Here is a 21453-nt window from a genome sequence, read left to right as displayed (position 1 = left end):
GAAATTATTGCCAATGCATTGTGGATTGGATTAGGTAAGAAGAAAGATGTGCAGTATAGCCAAAGAAAAGGCCTTTGCTCTATGTAAAGATGTATAAATAAATACATATTTGTATGTTTTAAGTTAAAAGAAAATGTTTAACATAGGTATGGCATTTTATGATTCTCCATTTTAAGTTGATCTATTTATCCCAATTGCTTCAGATGGGTGGGATTCTCTTATATTATCCCCATTTTAGAGATGAAAAGTTGAAAGAGAGGTAACTTGCCTAGATGTACACATCTAGGAGATGGTGAGCCTAGAATGAAGTCCGGATGTTTCTGGCCATGGTTCAAATTTTTGACCATGATGTGATATGTTTACAGCTCTCCCCTTCCCCAAAGATGTTCTTGTATTAAAATGAATGATTTCTGTTCAGTCAAGGATATCATGACCAAAGTTACTAGGTGGTAAATTGTGAGATGTTTGCAAAGTCTAAAATCAACAGGGGCTCAGTATCCAGAATATACAAGGAATTTCTTAAAACCAAAAGGAAAAGAAAGCAATCCCAAGATAAAAATGGGTAAAGAATGTAACAGGCGATTTACAGAAGAGGAATTCCTAAAGACTAAAAAGCATGTGAAGAAATGATCGGTAATTTTAGTAATCAGAGAAAAGAAATTTAAAACAACAAAGAGATACTACTCTACGCTTGTTAGATGGACAGAAATGAGTGGATAATGCCACAGAGAGTCAGAGATGAGAAGATACAGGAATCCCATGTATTGCTGTTGAGAATGCAGATGGGAGCAGCCCCTCCAGGGAGCAATCTGGTCCCACCTTAGGATTCAACAACTTCCCTCCTAGATGTACATCCCCAAGAAATCTTTATACAACTTAATAAGGGACACGTATGAGGATGTTTGGTACAGCATTATGGATTAGCCTAAGTCTTACAAAAAACAGATGCCAAGATGTGGGTTAAATCAATTAAATGTACAAAGATTTTACTAGGGAATATGCCTGTGAGAGAAAATGGGGAGGGTTGGGAGGACTGTCATACCATGTTGCAAGTCTGATCCCAAGTGAAGGAGAGAGGGAAGAACTGTTGGTGGAAGTGTCCTAGACTGCTGTACAAACTAAGGAAGGTTCTTTGAGTCCAGCAGGAAGTCTTCAAGCCAAAATCAGCTGTGAGAGGAATCCCATGTCTCCCAGGAATGGGCCTGTCTTAGTGTCCCTGCTGCACTTAGTCACTGGCTGGGAGCAGCCTGTGGGAAACATGACCTCAGGTGAAACACAGAGCTGGATTTCAGAGTACAGCAGCTGGGGCCTTTGCTCAGTTACCCTGCCTGTGGCTGGAGGTCAGTGAGGAGCTTTCTCACAGATGCCACACATTACTGGGGGTAGCAGAGAGAGGAAGGCAGCCTATATGTCAATCACGGGGAGAGAAGTTTGGTAACATGTAGCGGATGCACACCAGTTAGAAGCAAAGATGTACACCTAACAGCATGGCTAGGCCTTAAAAACAGTGTGCTGAGTGAAAAAAAAAGGGGAGAAAAAAAAAGAACCAGAATGAGCTGTCCAATGCAATAATATTTACTAAATTTAAGAATACTTGCATACAAATCAGTAACACTCCATATGCAAGTGTGCACATACTATCCAAAAGATGTTCATTATGCCCACTAGAATGGTTGCTTGGGTAGAATATAGGAGTAAAAAGGAATAAATATACAGGAATATACCCCCCCCCCAAAGGCCTTATATGGGATCAAAGAGGATAAAATGTCTTGAACAGAGAATGAGTAAGTCAACTTCCTGACTCTGAGGACCTAAATAAACAAATGAACATGGGGCTCACCATCTGCCCCCTAAAGAGACCTGAGCACAGAAGCAGCCTCTTGGCACTTTTTAATAGCAACTATATAAGCAGTCTTCTGCCATAAAAACAGCAGCTTGCTGTACAGTAGTGTCTAGCCCATCCCTGGCCCTTTAAATTCAGCTCATCCCATCCATGCCTCATGTTGTAGCAAATACAGACCGACAGCAGCGGCACTGTAGTGCGGCCTAGGAACTGCCTCAGGCCACCTGCCTGCTTCCTCTTCCCTCTGGCTAATTTCTGGGTTTTCCATTCCTGCCCTGGCCCCCTGTATGTTTTGGGTATTTTTGTTTTTCTTCTAATAGCTTTATTGAAATATAATTCACATGTCCTACAATTCACCCATTTGAAGTGTACAATTCAATGACTTCTAGTAAATTTAGAGTTGTGCAACCATCACCACAATGAATTTTAGAATACTTTCCTCACCCCAAAAAGAAACACTGTACTACTTAGCCAACAACCCCCAGCCCTTCCATGTGCCTGTTCCCCCTCACTACTCTAGGCAATCACTAATCTGTTGTACTTTCTGTCTCGATAGATTTGCCTATTCTGGGGGTTTCATTTAAATGGAATTATACAATATATGGTCCTCTATGACTGGCTTCTTTCATGTAGAATAATGTTTTCAAGATCTATCCATATTATATCAGTGCTTCATTCTTTTTTATTGCCAGATAATATTCCATTGTATGGATATACAACATTTTGTTTATCCTTTCTTCAGTTGATGAATATTTGAGTTGTTTCCACTTTTTGGTGGTTATGAATAATGCTGCTCTGACATTTGTGTATAAATTATTGTATGGACACATGTTTTCCTTTCTCTTGGATGTACATCTAGGAGTGGAATTGCTGGGTTATGTGGTAACTATGTTTAACCTGTTCAGAACTGCCAGAATGCCTTTCAAAGCAGCTGCACCATTTTACATTCCCACCAGTGGTGTGTGAAGGTTCTAATTTTTTCACATCTTCATCCTGAGTTATCTGTCTTTTGGATTATGGTCCCCGTAGTTCTTGCTATTGACTCCTGGATTCCCCTGGGCTTCCTGACCTCAGTTGTCTTGCACTTCCTTGATATCAGGGCTCTTCACGTTTTCCTACAAAAGACATTTTCCATCACAGAGGCATAAGTAGCTCTTGGCTTCCCCAACTTAAGGAAAAGGAGTTGCAGATAGTGAGGTTCTCAGATTCCACCCTCAAAATAAAAGAGTAGAGAAAGAGGAAAGTTGAATGTGACTGACAGTTATCTTAGCCCTTTTCTTTCTCTTTTGCTCTTGTTGCTGGAATGACAAGCTGAGGGGTGCAGGAGGAGCTGACTTGGGGGCAGCAGCTATTCTGGAATTCCAGCCTGAGAGTGACAAGGATGAGAGCATGGCCAGGGCAATTACCAATTTAGAGGTAGACTCTCATTTCCTCCAGTCTTTTCATTTTCTGCAAATGCAAAGATAAGAGACAGGAGGGTCAGCATTAGGCTTGGTTATAAAAAAATCACAGTTTTTACTGACAGTAACTTACAATTGATAATGTTGATTGTTCCTCTTATCAACAACTTCTCTCTTATGGCTGGTTTATTTAGAAACAAGTGTTGGCATTTGTACCATTTCTATGTGTTCCAGGCTGAAGAGTCCTAGTTCAGGGTGAGACAGATTTCAAGATTATCGCAGCTAAAGAAGAAATGCTTTCAGCACAATGAGAAAAACCATCAGAAAAGTCATGGATTGTGTTTCTGTTTAACCCTTTATTCTGAGGCTGAGATCACTTAAGTAGAGGTTTCTCCCTTGGAAAACTGACTTGGGTTTGGATTTCTCAAACATATTTGAATTTCACCCTAGGAAAATAGGCCCAGTGAGTACACTTCCCTATAGTAATGATTCTAGACACAGCAGAAGTCTTTACTTAACAACCATTTAGACTTGGAAAATAGATTAAATCCATTAACTAGGCCAGTGTTTTCTCTCTTACTGTGGTCATTAACCAAATTGCTAGCTTTAGTTGTAACACAGATAACCATGCTTAAAGTTAACCTAGACCTACTGTTTTAGCATTTTTATTTTAATGGGTATGACAAGGAAATACATTCTCAACCTATTCAGTTTCACAGAATTCAAGTATAAACTTTTAAACATCAACTCTCTTGAGGTGAAATTCACTTACATTTAAGTGCACCCATTTTAAGGGCATTGATTAATGAGTTATACATTTGTATAACCACTACAAATGTAAATTTGTATAAGCACTACCATAATCAAGATACAGAATATTTCCATCACCCTTTCCTCCTGCCCTGTGCTGTCAATCCCCACCCACTTTCTGCCACCAGGTAAGCACTGATTTACTTTCTGTCTCTAGATTAGTTTTGCTATTTCGTGAATTTAATATAAATGGAACCAGAGTGCTTTTGAGAGTCATCATGTTGTTGCATGTATCAGTTCATTCCTTTTTACTGCTCAAAAAGATGAATGTATCATCGAGTGGGAATGATAAAGTAACATTTATCCCAGGAATGAAAGGTTGGTTAGACGTTGAAAATCACCATATTACCAGAATAAAGGTGAAAAACCATATGATCATCTCAATGTATGGAGAAAAGGTACTTGACAAAATTCAACACTCATTTACAATAAATAATCTTAGCCAACTAGTAATAGAAGGGAATGATGATAAAGGGCATATACAGGAAACATGACGATACTTAATGACTGTATTATTTATCTATCGTTGTGTAAAATATTACCCCCAAAACGAACAGCTTAAACAATAAATACTTATCATCTCACAATTTTTGAGGGTTAGGGATTTGGGAGCAGCTTAGCAAGGTGGTTCTGCTTGAGATTCTCTCATGAGCTTGCATTCAAGACATCAGCTAGGGCTATAGTCATCTGGAGACTTGACTAGGGCTGAAGGATCTGCTTCCAACATGGTTCGTTCATGAAGCTGTTGGGATAAAGCTTCAGGTTCTTACTCACTGTTTATAGAAAGCCTCAGGTCCTTACCATATGGATCTCTTCACAAGGCTTCTTGAAAGTTCTCACGACTTGGCAAGTGGCTTCCCCCAGAGTGAGTGATCCAAGAGAAAGGGGAAGCAAGGAGGAAGCCACAATGTCTTTTATGACCTGGTCTTTTGGAAGTCACATACCATCATTTCCACCAGAGTCTATTCATTAGAAACAAGTCACTAACTACAGCCCACATTCAAAGGGAGGGGTATTAAGGCTCCACTTTTTGAAGGGAGGAGTGTCAGAGAAATCATGAATATATTTCATAACCTCCACAACAGTAAAAAATAATATGCCTTCCTCCAGGAATATCAGGAACAAGGAAGGATAAGTACTCCTAACACATTATTTTTTAAACATTGTCCTGGAGGTCCTAGCCATTGTACTACAGCAAGAAAAAGAGAAAGATATTTGGATTAGAAAGACAGAAGTAAAAGTGTCTTAACTATAGATGACAAATTTGTGAATATAGAATATTCTACAGATGCTACAAAAAAGCTAGTAAAACAATAAATAAGTTCAGCAAAGTTGTAGGATACAAGGTCAATATATAACATTTAATTAAATTTTTATATACTGGCAACAACCAATGGTGAAATGAAAATTTTAAAATGTCATTTAAAATAGTTTTGAAAACACATAAAATACTTAGGGATAAGCTTAATAAAGGATGTGCAAGACCTGTACACTGAAAACTATAAAACATTGCCAAAAGAAAGTTAGACCTAAATGAATGGAGAGATATGTCATGTTCGTGGATTGCAAAACTCACTGTTGTTCAGATGTCATTTCTTTCCAGATTGATCTGTAGATTCAGTGCAATCTCAGTGAAAGTATTGGTAGGCATTTTGTAGAAATTGATGAACTGATCCTAAAATTCATATGGAATAAGCAAAGGATGTTGAATAGCTAAAATAATTTTGAAAAAGAGCAAAGTTGAAGGGTTTACACTACCTGATTTCAAGATTTATTATACATCTTATTACTATAAGTCATTGAGATAGTGTGGAATTGTCTTAAGGATGGACATATAGAACAATGAAACAAAATATGAAGCCCAGAAATAGGCATTATATGTATATATATAAAATGTATATAATGTAATATAAATATCTCAGTTGATTCAATTGAATATATATATTATATATACAGTCATCCCTGGGTATCCGGGAGAATGGTTCCAGGACTGCCTAAAGATACCAAAATCCACATATGCTCAAGTCCCTCATGTAAAACCGCATAGTACAGTCTGCCCTCTGTATTGGTGGGTTCCACATCCACACATTCAACCAACCTCAGATCAAAAAAAATTTTTTTTAATATTTATTTATTTATTTGGCTCTGCTACATCTTAGTTGCAGCATGCGGGATCTTCACTGTGGCACGCAGGATCTTTAGCAGTGGCATGTGGGATCTTTAGTTGTGGCATGCGGGATCTTTTAGTTGTGGCATGCAAACTCTTAGTTGCGGCATGTGGGATCTAGTTCCCTGACTAGGGATTGAACCCGGGATCTCTGCATTGGGAGTGTGGAGTCTTAGCCACTGGACCACTGGGGAAGCCCCAGATCGAAAATACTTTTTAAAAATTCCAAAAATTTCCAAAAAGCAAAACTTAAATTTGCCACACTTCAGTAACAATTTACATAGCATTTACATTGTATTTGCAACTATTAACATAACATTTACAGTATCAATATTAGGTACTGTAAGTAATCTAGAGATGATTTAAAGTATACGGGAGGATTTAGGTTATATACAAATACCATACCATTTTACATAAGGGACTTGCGCATCTGTGGATTTTGGTATCTAAGCGGGGGTGGGAGTGGGGGGGGGTGTCCTGGAACCAACCCCCAACAGATACTGAGGGACCACTGTACTCAGCTGATTTTTGACAAAAGTGCCAAGTTATTTCAATGGGGAAAGCTTTTCAACAAATGGTGCTGGGACAACTGTATATCTATATAGAAAAAATTAACCTTGACCTTTAACTCACACCATACATAAAAATTAACTCAAACTAGATCATAGACCTACATGGTAAAGTTAAAACTATAACATATTTTGAAAAAAAGATATTGGAGAAAATCTCTGAAAACCTGGAGTAGGCAAAAATTACATAGGCTACAAAAGCACCAACCATTAAAAAAAATGGATACACTGGACTTTATCGAAATTGAAATCTTCTGTTAAGTATAAATGTAACCAAGAGAATAGCAGGGATCGAGGCAGAGAAGGCTGTGTGTACACCAAATCCTCGGTGGGTGAAGGGCAGTGGCCAGGCAATCAGTAAATGACAGTGACGGGGGCGAAGGTTGTATGACTGAGTGCTAGGATTCTCAGAGGGTGCAGCACCCTGCTTCCTATCAGAAGAGCAAGGCCATAGACCTCCCCTCCTGACTCTGAGGTCTGTGCAGTCTGAAAAGATGGTGTCCTGGGCCGGGGCAGTCAAGGAGAGGAGGTAGATTTCAGTTTTAAGGCAGGTGGTGGAGGGAAATGCCTGGGAAGTGATTCATGGTGTAGGGGTGTGTTGATCACAGAATATAACTTCCAGGGGCTTAGTGGAAGGGCTTGGGAAGCAAATGAGACAGGTTAGGAAGAAGGAGTCTTGAGGATAGAGGATAGAAGAGACATGTTTTAGACCATGGCTATAGGAAAACAAGGAAAGAAGCCAGGAAAATCTAGTCCTCTCATTCTCCCAAAGCAGTAGTCTTCAACATTTTTTGCTTGAATACTCTCACAAAAGAATTTTGAAAAAAAACCTTTACTTTTTTCTTGCTTTTATTAAAATATAACTTTTCTAAAGTACACAGATTTTAAGTGTAAGGCTCAGTGAATTTTTCCATATTTATACACTCACATTACCACCACCAAGATCAAGACGTAGAACATTTCCAGCACCTTAGCAGGCTCCCTCATGCTCCCTTCTTATTGATACCTGCCCTCTCTTACCCATAGGTAACCTCTATTCTGGCTTCTATCACCCTTCCTCTCACATTTTTTTAAGTTGAATTATAGTTGATTTATAATACAATGTTGTGTTAATTTCTGCTGTACAGCAAAGTGATTCAGTTACACATGTATGTACATTCTTTTTATATTCTTTTCCATTATGGTTTATCTTAGGATATTGAATACAGTTCCCTGTGCTGTACAGTAGGACCTTGCTTATCCGTTCTATATATGATAGATTGCATCTACTAACCCCAGACTCCCAATCCATCCCTCCCCCACCTCCTTCCACCTTGGCAACCACAAGTCGGTTCTCTATGTCTGAGAGTCTGTTTCTGTTTCATAGATAGGTTCATTTGTGTCATATTTTAGATTCCACATATAAGTGATATTGTATGGTATTTGTTTTTCTCTTTCTGACTGAATTCACTTAGTATGATAATCTCTAGTTCCATCCATGTTACTGCAAATGACATTATTTCATTCTTTTTTATGGTTGAGTAGTATTCCATTGTATATATGTACCACATTTTTTTTTATCCATACATTTTTATTTTATTTTATTTTTTAAACATCTTTATTGGAGTATAATTGCTTTACAGTGGTGTGTTAGTTTCTGCTTTATAACAAAGTGCATCAGTTATACATATACATATGTCCCCATATCTCTTCCCTCTTGCGTCTCCCTCCCTCCCACCCTCCCTATCCCACCCCTCTAGGTGGTCACAAAGCACCGAGCTGATCTCCCTGTGCTATGCGGCTGCTTCCCACTAGCTATCTGTTTTACATTTGGTAGTGTATATATGTCCATGCCACTCTCTCACTTTGTCCCAGCTTACCCTTCCCCCACCCCGTATCCTCAAGTCCATTCTCTAGTAGGTCTGTGTCTTTATTCCCATCTTGCCCCCTAGGTTCTTCATGACCAATTTTGTTTTTTTTTTTAGATTCCGTATATATGTGTTAGCATATGGTATTTGTTTTTCTCTTTCTGACTTACTTCACTCTGTATGACAGACTCTAGGTCCATCCACCTCACTAACTACAAATAACTCAATTTCGTTTCTTTTTATGGCTGAGTAGTATTCCATTGTATATATGTGCCACATCTTCTTTATCCATTCATCTGTCAATGGACAGTTAGGTTGCTTCCATGCCCTAGCTATTGTAAATAGAGCTGCAATGAACATTGTGGTATATGACTCTTTTTGAATTATGGTTTTCTCAGGGTATATGCCCAGTAGTGGGATTGCTGGGTCGTATGGTAGTTCTATTTTTAGTTTCTTAAGGAACCTCCATACTGTTCTCCAGTGGCTGTATCAGTTTACATTCCCACCAACAGTGCAAGAGAGTTCCATTTTCTGCACACCCTCTCCAACATTTATTGTTTGTAGATTTTTTGATGATGGCCATTCTGACTGGGTAGTTTTGATTTGCATTTCTCTGATGATTAATGATGCTGAGCATTCTTTCATGTGTTTGTTGGCACAATCTGTATATCTTCTTTGGAGAAATGTCTATTTAGGTCTTCTGCCCATTTTTGGATTGGGTTGTTTGTTTTTTTGATATTGAGCTGCATGAGCTGCTTGTAAATTTTGGAGATTAATCCTTTGTCAGTTGCTTCATTTGCAAATATTTTCTCCCATTCTGAGGGTTGTCTTTTTGTCTTGTTTATGGTTTCCTTTGCTGTGCAAAAGCTTTTAAGTTTCACTAGGTCCCATTTGTTTATTTTGTTTTTCTTTCCATTTCTCTAGGAGGTGGGTCAAAAAGGATCTTGCTGTGATTTATGTCATAGAGTGTTCTGCCTATGTTTTCCTCTAAGAGTTTGGTAGTGTCTGGCCTTACATTTAGGTCATTAATCCATTTTGAGTTTATTTTTGTGTATGGTGTCAGGGAGTGTTCTAATTTCATTCTTTTACATGTAGCTGTCCAGTTTTCCCAGGACCACTTATTGAAGCGGCTGTCTTTTCTCCACTGTATATTCATGCCTCCTTTATCAAAGATAAGGTGACCATATGTGTGTGGGTTTATCTCTGGGCTTTCTATCCTGTTCCATTGATCTATATTTCTGTTTTTGTGCCAGTATCATACTGTCTTGATTACTGTATCTTTGTAGTATAGTCTGAAGTCAGGGAGCCTGATTCCTCCAGCTCCATTTTTCTTTCTCAAGATTGCTTTGGCTATTCGGGGTCTTTTGTGTTTCCATACAAATTGTGAGAATTTTTGTTCTAGTTCTGTGAAAAATGTCAGTGGTAGTTTGATAGGGATTGCATTGAATCTGTAGATTGCTTTGGGTCATAGAGTCATTTTCACAGTGTTGATTCTTCCAATCCAAAAACATGGTATATCTCTCCATCTGTTTGTATCATCTTTAATTTCTTTCATCAGTGTCTTATAATTTTCTGCATACAGGTCTTTTGTCTCCTTAGGTAGGTTTATTCCTAGATATTTTATTCTTTTTGTTGCAATGGTAAATGGGAGTGTTTTCTTAATTTCGCTTTCAGATTTTTCATCATTAGTGTATAGGAATGCAAGAGATCTCTGTGCATTAATTTTGTATCCTGCTACTTTACCAGATTCATTGATTAGCTCTAGTAGTTTTCTGGTAGCATCTTTAGGATTCTCTATGTATAGTATCATGTCATCTGCAAACAGTGACAGCTTTACTTCTTCTTTTCCTATTTGGATTCCTTTTATTTCTTTTTCTTCTCTGATTGCTGTGACTAAAACTTCCAAAACTATGTTGAATAATAGTGGTGAGAGTGGGCAACCTTGCCTTGTTCCTGATCTTAGTACCACATCTTCTTTATCCATCCATTTGTCAATGGACATTTAGGTTGTTTCCATGTCTTGGCTATTGTGAATAGTGCTGCTATGAACATAGGGGTGCATGCATCTTTTTGAATTATAGTTTTGTCTGGATATATGCCCAGGAATGGGATTGCTGGATCATATAGTAATTCTATTTTTAGTTTTTTGAGGAACCTCCATACTGTTTTCCACAGCAGCTGCACCAGCTTACATTCACACCAACAGTGTCACCCTCCTTTCACATTTTTAAGTTAACATGTAAATTTTTCTATATTAATCTAAATAATTGAAAAAGATGTCATTTCTGGCATGTCATATATTGTACCTTGGCCTGCAGATTTAGCCAATTTAGTTTATGGAAATGTCTGCTGTATAATTGAAATGGCGAAGTCAGTCCTCATTGTCAGACCCATTAACCAGATTGAATTTTCAGTCAGAAAAAAAATCTGACTTCATTTATCAATTAATATAAATGTGTTCATATGTCTCCCTGTGATCAACTTACCTTACTTTTGGATTATAATTCTAAGACATATAGATGGCTGCATAAGGTTCAGAGGCTTGCAGGAGTTTGTCACCTGCACGAAACAAGATGCTGCAGCTTTAGTGTTTTTATGAAGCTCTTTCGCTCTGCACCCAGGGAACTGCCTCACAGTTCCTTCTCACAGGAGGGAGCTGTGGACTCAAATTGTCCCTTACGGGGTGTCTTGGAAGTTTTTATACCTGGGAATGTTTATTTGGGATTTGGGGGAAGGGTCATTGTAAAAGGGAGGTGGGAAAGGAGAATTGGCAGACTGTGGAAGACCAAATTTAGGAAAGATTACAAATGGAATTGGAGATAAGTAACCAATCAGCTTAGAACAATCTGCCTGCTCACCCCTGGGAAGCCTACATGTACCCTGGGGGTGGGGTTTCTCAGTCTCAGCACTACTGGTGTTTTGGGTTATTTAATTCTTTGTTGTGGGGACTATCCTGTGGATTGTAGGATATTTACCAACATCCTTGACCTCTGCTTACTAAAATGCCAGTGGCAACCCCCTCGCCCCAGCTTGACTACCAAAAACATCTCCAGATATTGTTAAATGTTCCAGGGACCGGGTTGGGGGGGGCGCGGCAGAATCGCTGCTGGTTGAGGCCCACTGCCCTAGCATCCTCCAGTTTGAGGATTGCTGTCCTGGAAGATAGTAGCTTCACAGAACTCACCTGCAGCCTGGAGAAGGGGCCCACGGTTGCAGTGTGGGACCCCGTTTTCCTCCTTTTCTGGTCCACAGAAGTGGAACTCGAATCTCATTTTCCCATAGGCTGGGTGGCAGCAGGAACAGGGAGCCAGGAGCATGGACCACGTGGTCCTTCTTGCAGGGGTGAGCAGAGGGTGTGGGCAGTGGTCTTCACCCTCGCTTCTAGCCTTCGGCACTAAGGAGAGGGTGGGGACCATCTGTAAATGTGGTTTGATGACATCATCAGAGATGACCCTTAGAGACCCCAAGAAAAAACTGAGGAAGATTTTGGAGGACTACGGATCTTTTAACAACAGAGAAGGGTAAATGTTAGAAAAATTCTTTCTTTACCCTTAAAACAAGCCATTTTTTAAACCCCGTTCAAGTGTGGTCTAGGGCAGTACTACTCGAAGTATGTTGGTCCCTGAACTGTTGGTCTCTGACTAGAGAAGGAGCTTGAGCCAAAATATGAATCAACACATATTGCTTCCTTCACTGAGAATATCTTGCTATGAAAAAATGTCAGCTGAATTTAGTGCTTAATGACTTTAGTGCATAGTGACAAAGTTTATTTACATTCTGGCTCCAGTTCCTTAACTTGTCACGGCAGCAGCCCACACTTAGAGTAGCTAAGAAAATACACTGAGGGTTTTTGAGGGTCATGAAATCAGTTTTGTGACTTGCAACCTTTCTTTAAAAAAGTCTAATGAAATAAAAAGATATCAGAGTCCATGCTACTTAGAATAAATATTGTTTAATGAAACTTTCGTTTAAGTTATATATGTGTAATTATACAAACACACGTGTACTGGGTCACAATGTAAAATTATATTTCTAACTGTGGATATTGGTCAGAAAAGTTTGAAAAGCCCTGGTCCAGGGAAACATGAAAGCACAACTGTGCTGATTTAAGGCTGGATTGTGGTCCATTATGATTCCCAGATCTTTTTCAGTTATATATCAGCAACAGATACTGCCAATGTTTGATCCATATTCCTCAGTCTACCCTGGAGTTGTCTTTGGACAGTACCTGTACACACCTGGTTCCCGCATCTCTATGCCTAAGGTTGTTCTCTGCCTGAGACAGTGGGCCTGGCCCTCCTGAAGGAAGGGCAGGCCAAAAGTGCCCAGGAGTGAATGCCAGGAGTGACCTTCAATGGGGATGGGAATTGGTGGATAAAATTCCAACTTCCTCACCCCTCAGTGGGACAATTCTAAAGCATTACACGTTGTTTCTAAGAGGGTTAGAACACAGATTGACAAGAGGAAACTGAGGTTCAGATAAATTAAATGACTTCTCCAAGATCACATGTGCAAATAACATTTGAACTCAGGGCTGTTTTATTCCAATGTCCACTATGCTATAGCTGTGTTACACATATATTTTTCCCCTAAGGTACAGTACCCTGACCTGTAAAGTTATTGACCTTCTAACAACTTCTCCAAGTTATTGACCTTCTAACAACTTCTCCAAGTTAACCTGTCTTGTTTTCTGGGCCAGTCCTTACCCTGTGCTGTTAATTTCACTCTATATCCTTCCCTTGAACTGCTCCATATGACAGGCGCCAATTCCTGCAGGCTGCATTTCCCAGGCTCCTGGGTCAGCTGGCTTCTTCCCAGTTCAGGTAATGGGAGGCACTGGCAGGAAATTGGAGGGGGAAGAGAAAAGCCAGGGTATTTGTCCTTTTCTCTCTATGCCTAGTTGCATCTCCAGCACAGCTTTATCTTCAGCTGTAGCTAGTCAAGCATACAGTAGTGCCAGCTTCCCTCAGTGACTGGCCTCTGGGCTGTGGTAACATTGATTCTTCCTTTTGTCTTTCCAGCTTAGAAGGCGTAGCACTTTCTGCTTTTGCAAATCTATGGATTGCTTCAGAGTCCTCTGTTTGGCATCTCAGCCAAACCTATGACCTATGTAACCAATTCATGGATTAATTTCCTTTGTTTTAAATCTTAGAATGGTTCCCAGTTGGAACCAACTGATATACTTTCTAATCTCATATTTCATAAAGAGTGATGAGTCCTCTGAACATGATGTATATAATGCAGGAGCATGTTATTGATTACATGGTATTCAGCTCAGAATCAGCCCCAAGATTCCTTGTCAATGTTTGTCTCTAATTAACAGGGTTGTTTTTTTGTTTTTGTTTTTGCTTTTTCAGTCTCATTTTCCAGCTGGCAAGTATGCCAGTGTTCTATCCTGGGTTCCCTATTAAATAGAGCCTGAGACAAGGATTAAGAGATGATGATTTGGGGAAGTGCAAAGCCATGGTAGCAAGAGTGAAGAAAGAGGGAAGTTAAACAGGGAAGGATGGGAAGCAGTGCCAGGTGATACATAACCATGCTGGTCATTGCTTCTTGACAAAGCCACAGGAGACCCGGCAAGTCACTCAGCAAGTACATCTGCTCAACCACTGGACATCTCAGGACAGGCTGGGTGGAGAAACTGTGCCCCAGAGTCATCCACCCAAGGGAGGGAGGAAAGGGAATTTAATTGCCTGGCGCCCTGCAGTCTCCCACATCCCCATTCATCTAAGCTTGCCTCCTATGGAATTAAAACCTCCACGTTTTTGGCTTACACCATCCAATCCCCCTAACAGTCACTCAGGAAGCCAGATTCCATGCTTTGCAGCTATGTATTGTCTGAGTGCAGAAATGGCAGAAGAAGCCAGACACCAGCAGGAGCTGTGTGCATGGAATTGGTCATCCACAGTGGAGGCTGCAAGTGTGAGAGGCAGATTGGGTGGAAAGAATCTGAGGGGGCACGTGTTATGGATTGAATCATTTCCCCCCTCCCCCGAATTAATATGTTGAAGTCCTAATCCCCCAGTACTGCAGGCTATGACTGTATTTGGAGACAGGGCCTCTCAAAACATGACTAAGTTAAAATGAGGCTATTAGGGTGGGGCCTAATCCAATCTGAGTGATGTCCTTATAATTGGACATTTGGACACACAAAGAGACACCAGGGATACGTGTGCACAGAGGAAAGGCCATGTGAGTATACAATGCGACGGCAGCCATCTGCAAACCAAGGAGGGAGGCCTCAGGAGAAGCCAAACCTGCCGACACCTTGGTCTTTGACTTCTAGCTCCAGAAATGTGAGAAAATAAATTTCTGTTGTTTGAGCCACCGAGCCTGGGGTATTATGTTATGGTGGCCCTAGCAAACTAACATAGCACATAAGATGTTTCTGATACAATCAGTTCCTAAAATTCCTTCTTTCTATTGAGAGAAGTTCTCCCAAAGTATAGGCTTGTTCTTGTACAACTTTGACATGGTAATTTTGGAGAGAAATCCACCCAGTGGTGGGGTGGATTCATTTGTGTGTAAGTATAAATGTCGGGGCATAAGTATTTCAAAAGTTGAAATACAAGTTAGTGAATGAGGAGAGCTGTTTTGCAGTGTAGACTTATGATGAATCTCCTTATAGATCCCAGCACAATGAGATCATATGTCCCTTCTTCTCCCGGATGGAAGGCCAGGTAGAGCTGATGTGGCCAGTATGGGCCAGGAAAAACTTTCAGTTATGCGTGAGTGGAGGTCTCAGGGAGATGCTGAGAGTAAAAGCCAAAGAAGCATGTCCCAGTGAGTCACACAAGTAAGGGAGCCCTGTGGGATGTTACTCTGTGGTATGACATTGAGGAGAGTTGGGTATCTGAGGTGGAGGAAGGAGAAAGGACCACAGCAGGTCAGAACAAGTGAGCCAGTAGGGCTGCCTGACTGCACAGTGAAGTCAGAGGGCTGGTGTCTGTGGCTGGGCTTCCTGGTACGTGTACCACATGGGCAGTCCCAATCTAACCAAAGGCCAGGGATGGAAATGGTTTGTAAATGGATTTATAAGTGAATGACTGTTGCCTCTGTAATACCGTTCCTAATGATGCATTAGGACTCATTGCCTATTATCATCATTATTGTATACCTTAGGTCATTTCTCTCTAAGGAAGTGGTTACCATTGAACTAGATCCTGATCCATTCATTCAAATATATTTACTGAGTGTACATGCACTGTGTGCCAACCAGTGTGGTAGGCCAGATGTTTGCAAAAAACGGGACTGAGACGGACATGGTCTCTGCGCCCTCCGCTTACCATCTTTTAAGTACTGTATAACTCAGATTATTTTCCTTACTGTGTTATTGTTACAGTAAGTTGATCTGATACACATTTTTCTTTTATCCAGTTTCACAGGCTTTTCTAAAAGTTGGTCCCTTAGTTTAGCACTTGTTTTTTCCCAAGAGAGATAGCTTAGTCTCGTTTATAAAATTATCAAGATTTCACTTAAATGCTATCTTTTTGTTTTCTAATGGTTCTTGGTTCACTCATTAACATCTTAATATGAAGAAAAGAGTCAGGCTTTAAATTCAAGCAGACTTGGGCCCAAATTCAGCTCTGTCATTTAAAAGCTGGATAAGTTTGAATTTCTCTGAGCCTTAGTTTCCTTATCTATAAGGTGGAGACAATAACAGCTACCTCCAAGGTGATGATGAAGAAGACTATACGAAAAAATATGTACTTAATAGGTACTCAAGGGACTTCCCTGGCGATCCAGTGGTTAAGACTCTGCACTTCACCTGCAGGGGGCACGAGTTCGATCCCTGGTCGGGGAACTAGGATCCCACATGCCACACGGTGCGGCCAAAAAATATATATATAGGATTCTAGCATTAAGAAATATTCATCCATAGGTACATGAACTAATTTTTTTAAGGTTCCATTCATCTTATTAAGAGATTGGTTTCCAATGTAATTTGTATTTTTGTTCAATAAGATTTAATCAAAAGTTTTAATACATTTATATTGTTTTGATCAATTATGAATTAATAATTGTATTTATATTCTAGAGGAAAATTATTTAATTTTGAGTGTCAATTTATAGAGATATATTTGTGGCAGAGAATGATAATGGGGTATCAACAAAGACTTCTAGGCATAAAGCATATTACACTGGGATAAAATTCTTTGCAGGAAATAGAATGAGAATATGAATTCAAGGAGAAAAAGAAATGTAAAATTTCCTATTGTTAAAGAAGAATTATATTCTTTTTTATAGAATGATGGATATATCAAATTGCTATGGTATTTAGATTCCATTGCATACATTTTGTAGTGTTATATAACAGCTTTATTTTAATTTTATTTATTTATTTATTTTAATTTTATTTATTTTTGGCTGTGTTGGGTGTTAGCTGCAGCCTGCGGGATCTTTTGTTGTGGTGCGCAGGCTCTTTGCTTTGGTGCGTGGGCTTCTCTCTAGTTGTGGCGTGCGGGTTTTCTCTCCTCTAGTTGTGGCGCGCAGGCTCCAGGGCACATGGGCTCTGTAGTTTTGTGGCATGCAGTTGAGGGGAGCGAGCTCAGAATTTGTGGCACGCTGGCTTAGTTGCCCTGCGGCATGTGGGATCTTAGTTCCCTGACCAGGGATCGAACCCGCGTCCCCTGCCTTGTAAGGTGGATTCTTTACCACTGGACCACCAGGGAAGTCCCTAGCTTTATTTTTAAATGACCACCATTACAATATGTTGGAAAGTATTAATATATCCTTTGCACCTATTTACATTTATAATAAAAAAATTAGATGCAACTTGGATATGTGGAAAGGGATACAGTTATTCAAAATTCCTTTGAGAATGGCCCTTAAATTAAGGGACATTACTGTTATAAGATCTTACAATTGGGTTGCCTTACAAAGGTATGTTAGCCTGATAATGTCCATCTTGTTTCGAGGACATCCTTGACTCATGGGTCCAGTAGATTCTCATGTCAGTGGACCAGGTTCCTTTTTTCTTTGTAATGAACTGAGGATTCATTCTCTCTTTTTTGTCTCTGTGAAAGCTCTTTTCTTTTCTTTTCTTTTTTTTTTAATAACTACATAGACCATCTCCCTTCTGTTAACACTCTTTGTTTAGGCAAAGCTTACTACAGTGAATTAGCTTTCTCGGAGAGTAGTCATCCATTCCGTCAAGAAATATTTGAGTTTCACGCAGGATAAATGGATATGTTTAGAAAAATGCAAGAAGCTTGATGTGATAGCGAGCTGAAATGTTGGTATTACAGTCTTACCCAAAGCCATGTTGAGAGGTAAGGTTAAGAGATTCTAAGAGTCTGCAGACTGGAAGCTCACAGTTCACGTGTTTTATTTAACGTGGTTTATTTAATCTACATTGTGTTGAACATTTTTTTAAAATTAGTTGATAAATTTTAAAAACCAGGAGATGTCACATAAAAATCCGGCTTTCCAGCTGTTCTTGGAAATTGAGAATGCCTGGGAGCACTGGGCCCACGTTCTCACAAGGCTAGAGCCGGTCTGCTGAGACTGAGTTAGTGGCTGCTCCATTCCGGCAGGTTTACTGTCTACTGGTTTGCTATTGCCCCTACTTTCGTCCTCACAATGGCCAGCTTCACTTGTTCGTTGCGCCTGCCTGACTAGCACAGGCACTTGAGATTGAGACATTAACTTTGGATAGTCTATTTGGGTTAGATGGAATCTGTAGAAAGCTAAATATTTGTATTGCATTACCGTGGCCCTGTTAAAACTGCTTTCAGTAGGTCATACATTTATAGGGTGCCCTCAACTGTCATGGATGGTCACTAAAAGAAACAGTGTTGTAAACCCTGCCAGTGCCCTTTGAGGATCTGGTAGAGGATATTGCCCTCTACAGTACTACGTTATTATGTAGCTCAGGCAAGACATTTCTTTAAAGGTTCTGAAAAGCTTTGTTTCCATGGAAGAATTTGTACATTTCTTCTCAAGGACAGTGAGAATCATGCAACGATTGTATTTATTTTTTATTTTTTGCTTTAGCTCCAGAAAGCTCTAAGCCAAATTTATGGTTTAACTCTCATGTGGCGTATCACACCTCATTACCTGCATATTCTTGTTCTAACTTCTTCTCTGGTGTTAATCTCCTAGGCTAATTAGTTTCACTGGCCCTCATTTTTTATACGTACATTTTCTTATTTTATTGTATATATTTATTGTAAGACATCTCAAACCACACATTTATAATCTTTTCTTGATTTATTTCATTTCTAAAGATGGCTGGAGGATGTTATTACATTTTGGTTCTACTTAGGTGTTACTGTGGTTTCAGTTTTGAGTTTTTCTTGCTCTGATTCCCATCCACCACATATAAAAATTACTCAGTTACACGGTAAGCTTTGACAAGGACTTTTACGGTGATCCCATTGTGCCCAGCGTCCAGCATAGGACTTACTATCTATATAATGCCACCTGTTGTGTATAATAATAACAACAGTAAAAAGTAATTTTTTATTTCAACTCCCTAGAACAAGGGGACTTTTTATCTGTACCAACTCCTAGAAGCCTTGTCATCAAAAAGAATGAAAGATCCATGTACAAACAGTAGACTTTACACACTTTATCATAAAAGGAATGTGTTATGTAAGACTGGGTGGTATACTTTTTCTCTGGGGATTAGGAGTGGAAAGTGGCTCTGTTTCCTTAATCTGCAAATTAATTTAGCTTCACTTATCTTTCTATGAATCCTTATTTAATAGCCTGGACATAGACTACATGAATTACGTACTAGGATGGAGAGAATATAAGCAGCCAAAATTACAAGTGCCTATGCAAAATCTGTATAGTTTAATAAAAAGAATCTGCAGACACTCTACTAAGTTTACGCAAGTGCAGGAGTCTGTATATTTCTTAGATAGGGCAAAATGGAACCTAAGGCCACATTTATAGTTTGGATTAGCCACGTTTTGCTATGAAGGAAACGTTTCTCCTTAGTGTTAAGTGTGACAAGACACCTGCTGGAGACACTTTCTTCATGACTCGATCCCAGCCCCATCCTGTGGTGGCTTGGCCTGTGGTCCAGCTCAGGGCTCTGTCCATGGGATGTGTTCACTACCACTTTTCTAAAGTTAATCACTTAATTTCAAGCCATTTTTTACTTTGAAAACTCTAAACGCCTCACTGAGGACAGTACATACAATGTGTGCCAAGCCCTCTGGTTTCAAAGTTCAGCTGTTTTTGAGTTATTTGACTGGACAAAATGTCGAAAGATATCTTTCACAGCAGGGAAAGTGTAATTTTCCATGTCTTTATGATGTTTTGAAATGGTTGAGGTGACTTTTCTCCTAAAATTTCCATAAATAAATAACTTTCACCTGTGGAATAACTTTAATTTTGAGAAGCCTTGCTTAAAAAGGTTGAAAGTAATCCTCTCCCCTCCTATCCATAATCCAGTCTCCACCATTGGAGGGGAGAATTGAAGGCAACCCCAGATTAAAATCCAGACCTTTCATGTTTGGACTAAAAGAATGGAAAGTTTAAGCTTCTAAGAAGTCTCTCAATTTGTGAGATTACGACAAATAACCTCAATTATATTATTTAATATTACGGGTTTTAGCAATAGTTGATAGAAGAGCTCTGGTGTCTGAGATTACACTCTTCTCCAAGTTTCTATAGGGCCCTGCTATACTTTTGTAATTGTGTTTGCATCTCACTTATCCAGGACCTTACAGTCGACTTCTCTTTTCCACTTTTTTTTTTTTTTACTTTGTTTTCCATACATATTATTTCTGGCCTCCTGCCTCAAGACACTTGTGTGCCAAGGCAACTAGGAATACGGACTCGAACTTCTTGCAGGATTTACCTCTGTGGGCTACCAACGAGTTGTTGGTGAATATTTTTGTGTACTTTGCTCAAGTTGTTCAGTGTGAAAATGGACCTGCCAGGAGTTAGACTTAGGTCTCCCAATGAAGACCAAACGGCCATAAGACATGCCTAGGAGAAGGTACACCTCTTAAACCTTGTCCTCCATCCTCAACCCATCCACTTGCCCACACGTCTAGTTTCCCATTTGACCCTAAGCAAATGCTTGACCTTTTGGGAGGGAGGTGGGTCAGTTTCAGGCCCTTGAGTATTCCTGCCCTTCCACAGGTCTATCATGTGTGTACCTCTGGGTCATCCCTATTTGGGATCAACCCTATTCCATTATCACCCTATCTGGCGATTAACAACCTCTTGAACTGTTCTAATTTTTTTTTCCCGAACGTGCAGAGTTTGTATTTTATAAGCATCTTCTTTGAATCGTGCAAGTCTATTCACTATCACTTCTTTGCCCTGTTGATCTTTTGCCTTTTCTTCCGTACTGTCACTATCTTCCAGAGCCTGTCTGGCAAATGACCACTTCCACCGTCCACTCCATGGGCCAGTGTACGCTGATCTGCATCCCCCATTCCTGCAGGCCTCTTAGGGGAAACCGCAAAATGCCTGGTCGCTGTCCTCTCATTCTGGGCTGACACTGCCGTCCATCAGCCACTTCTTCCATTTCTCGGGGCTTCCTCTCGGCCATCCACCACCTCCTCTCTTCTTACTTAGGGAAGTCTGTCGAGTTGTCCCTCCAAGTCTCTTGCCCCTCTCCCCAACGCCCTCCCGGACCGGAGCGTCTGTCGGTCGGTCCGCAGCCGCCCCGGCCGGTTCTTGGGCCTCGACTGGCTGGACGTGGGTCTGTCCTGCGCCGATGTTTCCATCCGTCCCCCGTCTGCCTCCAATTCGGCAGGAACTTTACTCCAGCCGAGAGGGGATGGGCGGGTGAGCGCGGGTACGGGTCGAGGCGCCCGCAGCGGGCGCGGGGCGCGGCGAGGGGCGCCGG

This window comes from Balaenoptera ricei, chromosome 3 (assembly GCF_028023285.1).
Source record: "Balaenoptera ricei isolate mBalRic1 chromosome 3, mBalRic1.hap2, whole genome shotgun sequence".
Taxonomy (NCBI): Eukaryota; Metazoa; Chordata; class Mammalia; order Artiodactyla; family Balaenopteridae; genus Balaenoptera; species Balaenoptera ricei.
The sequence above is the reverse complement of the archived record's forward strand: the minus strand, read 5'-3'. Positions refer to the sequence as shown.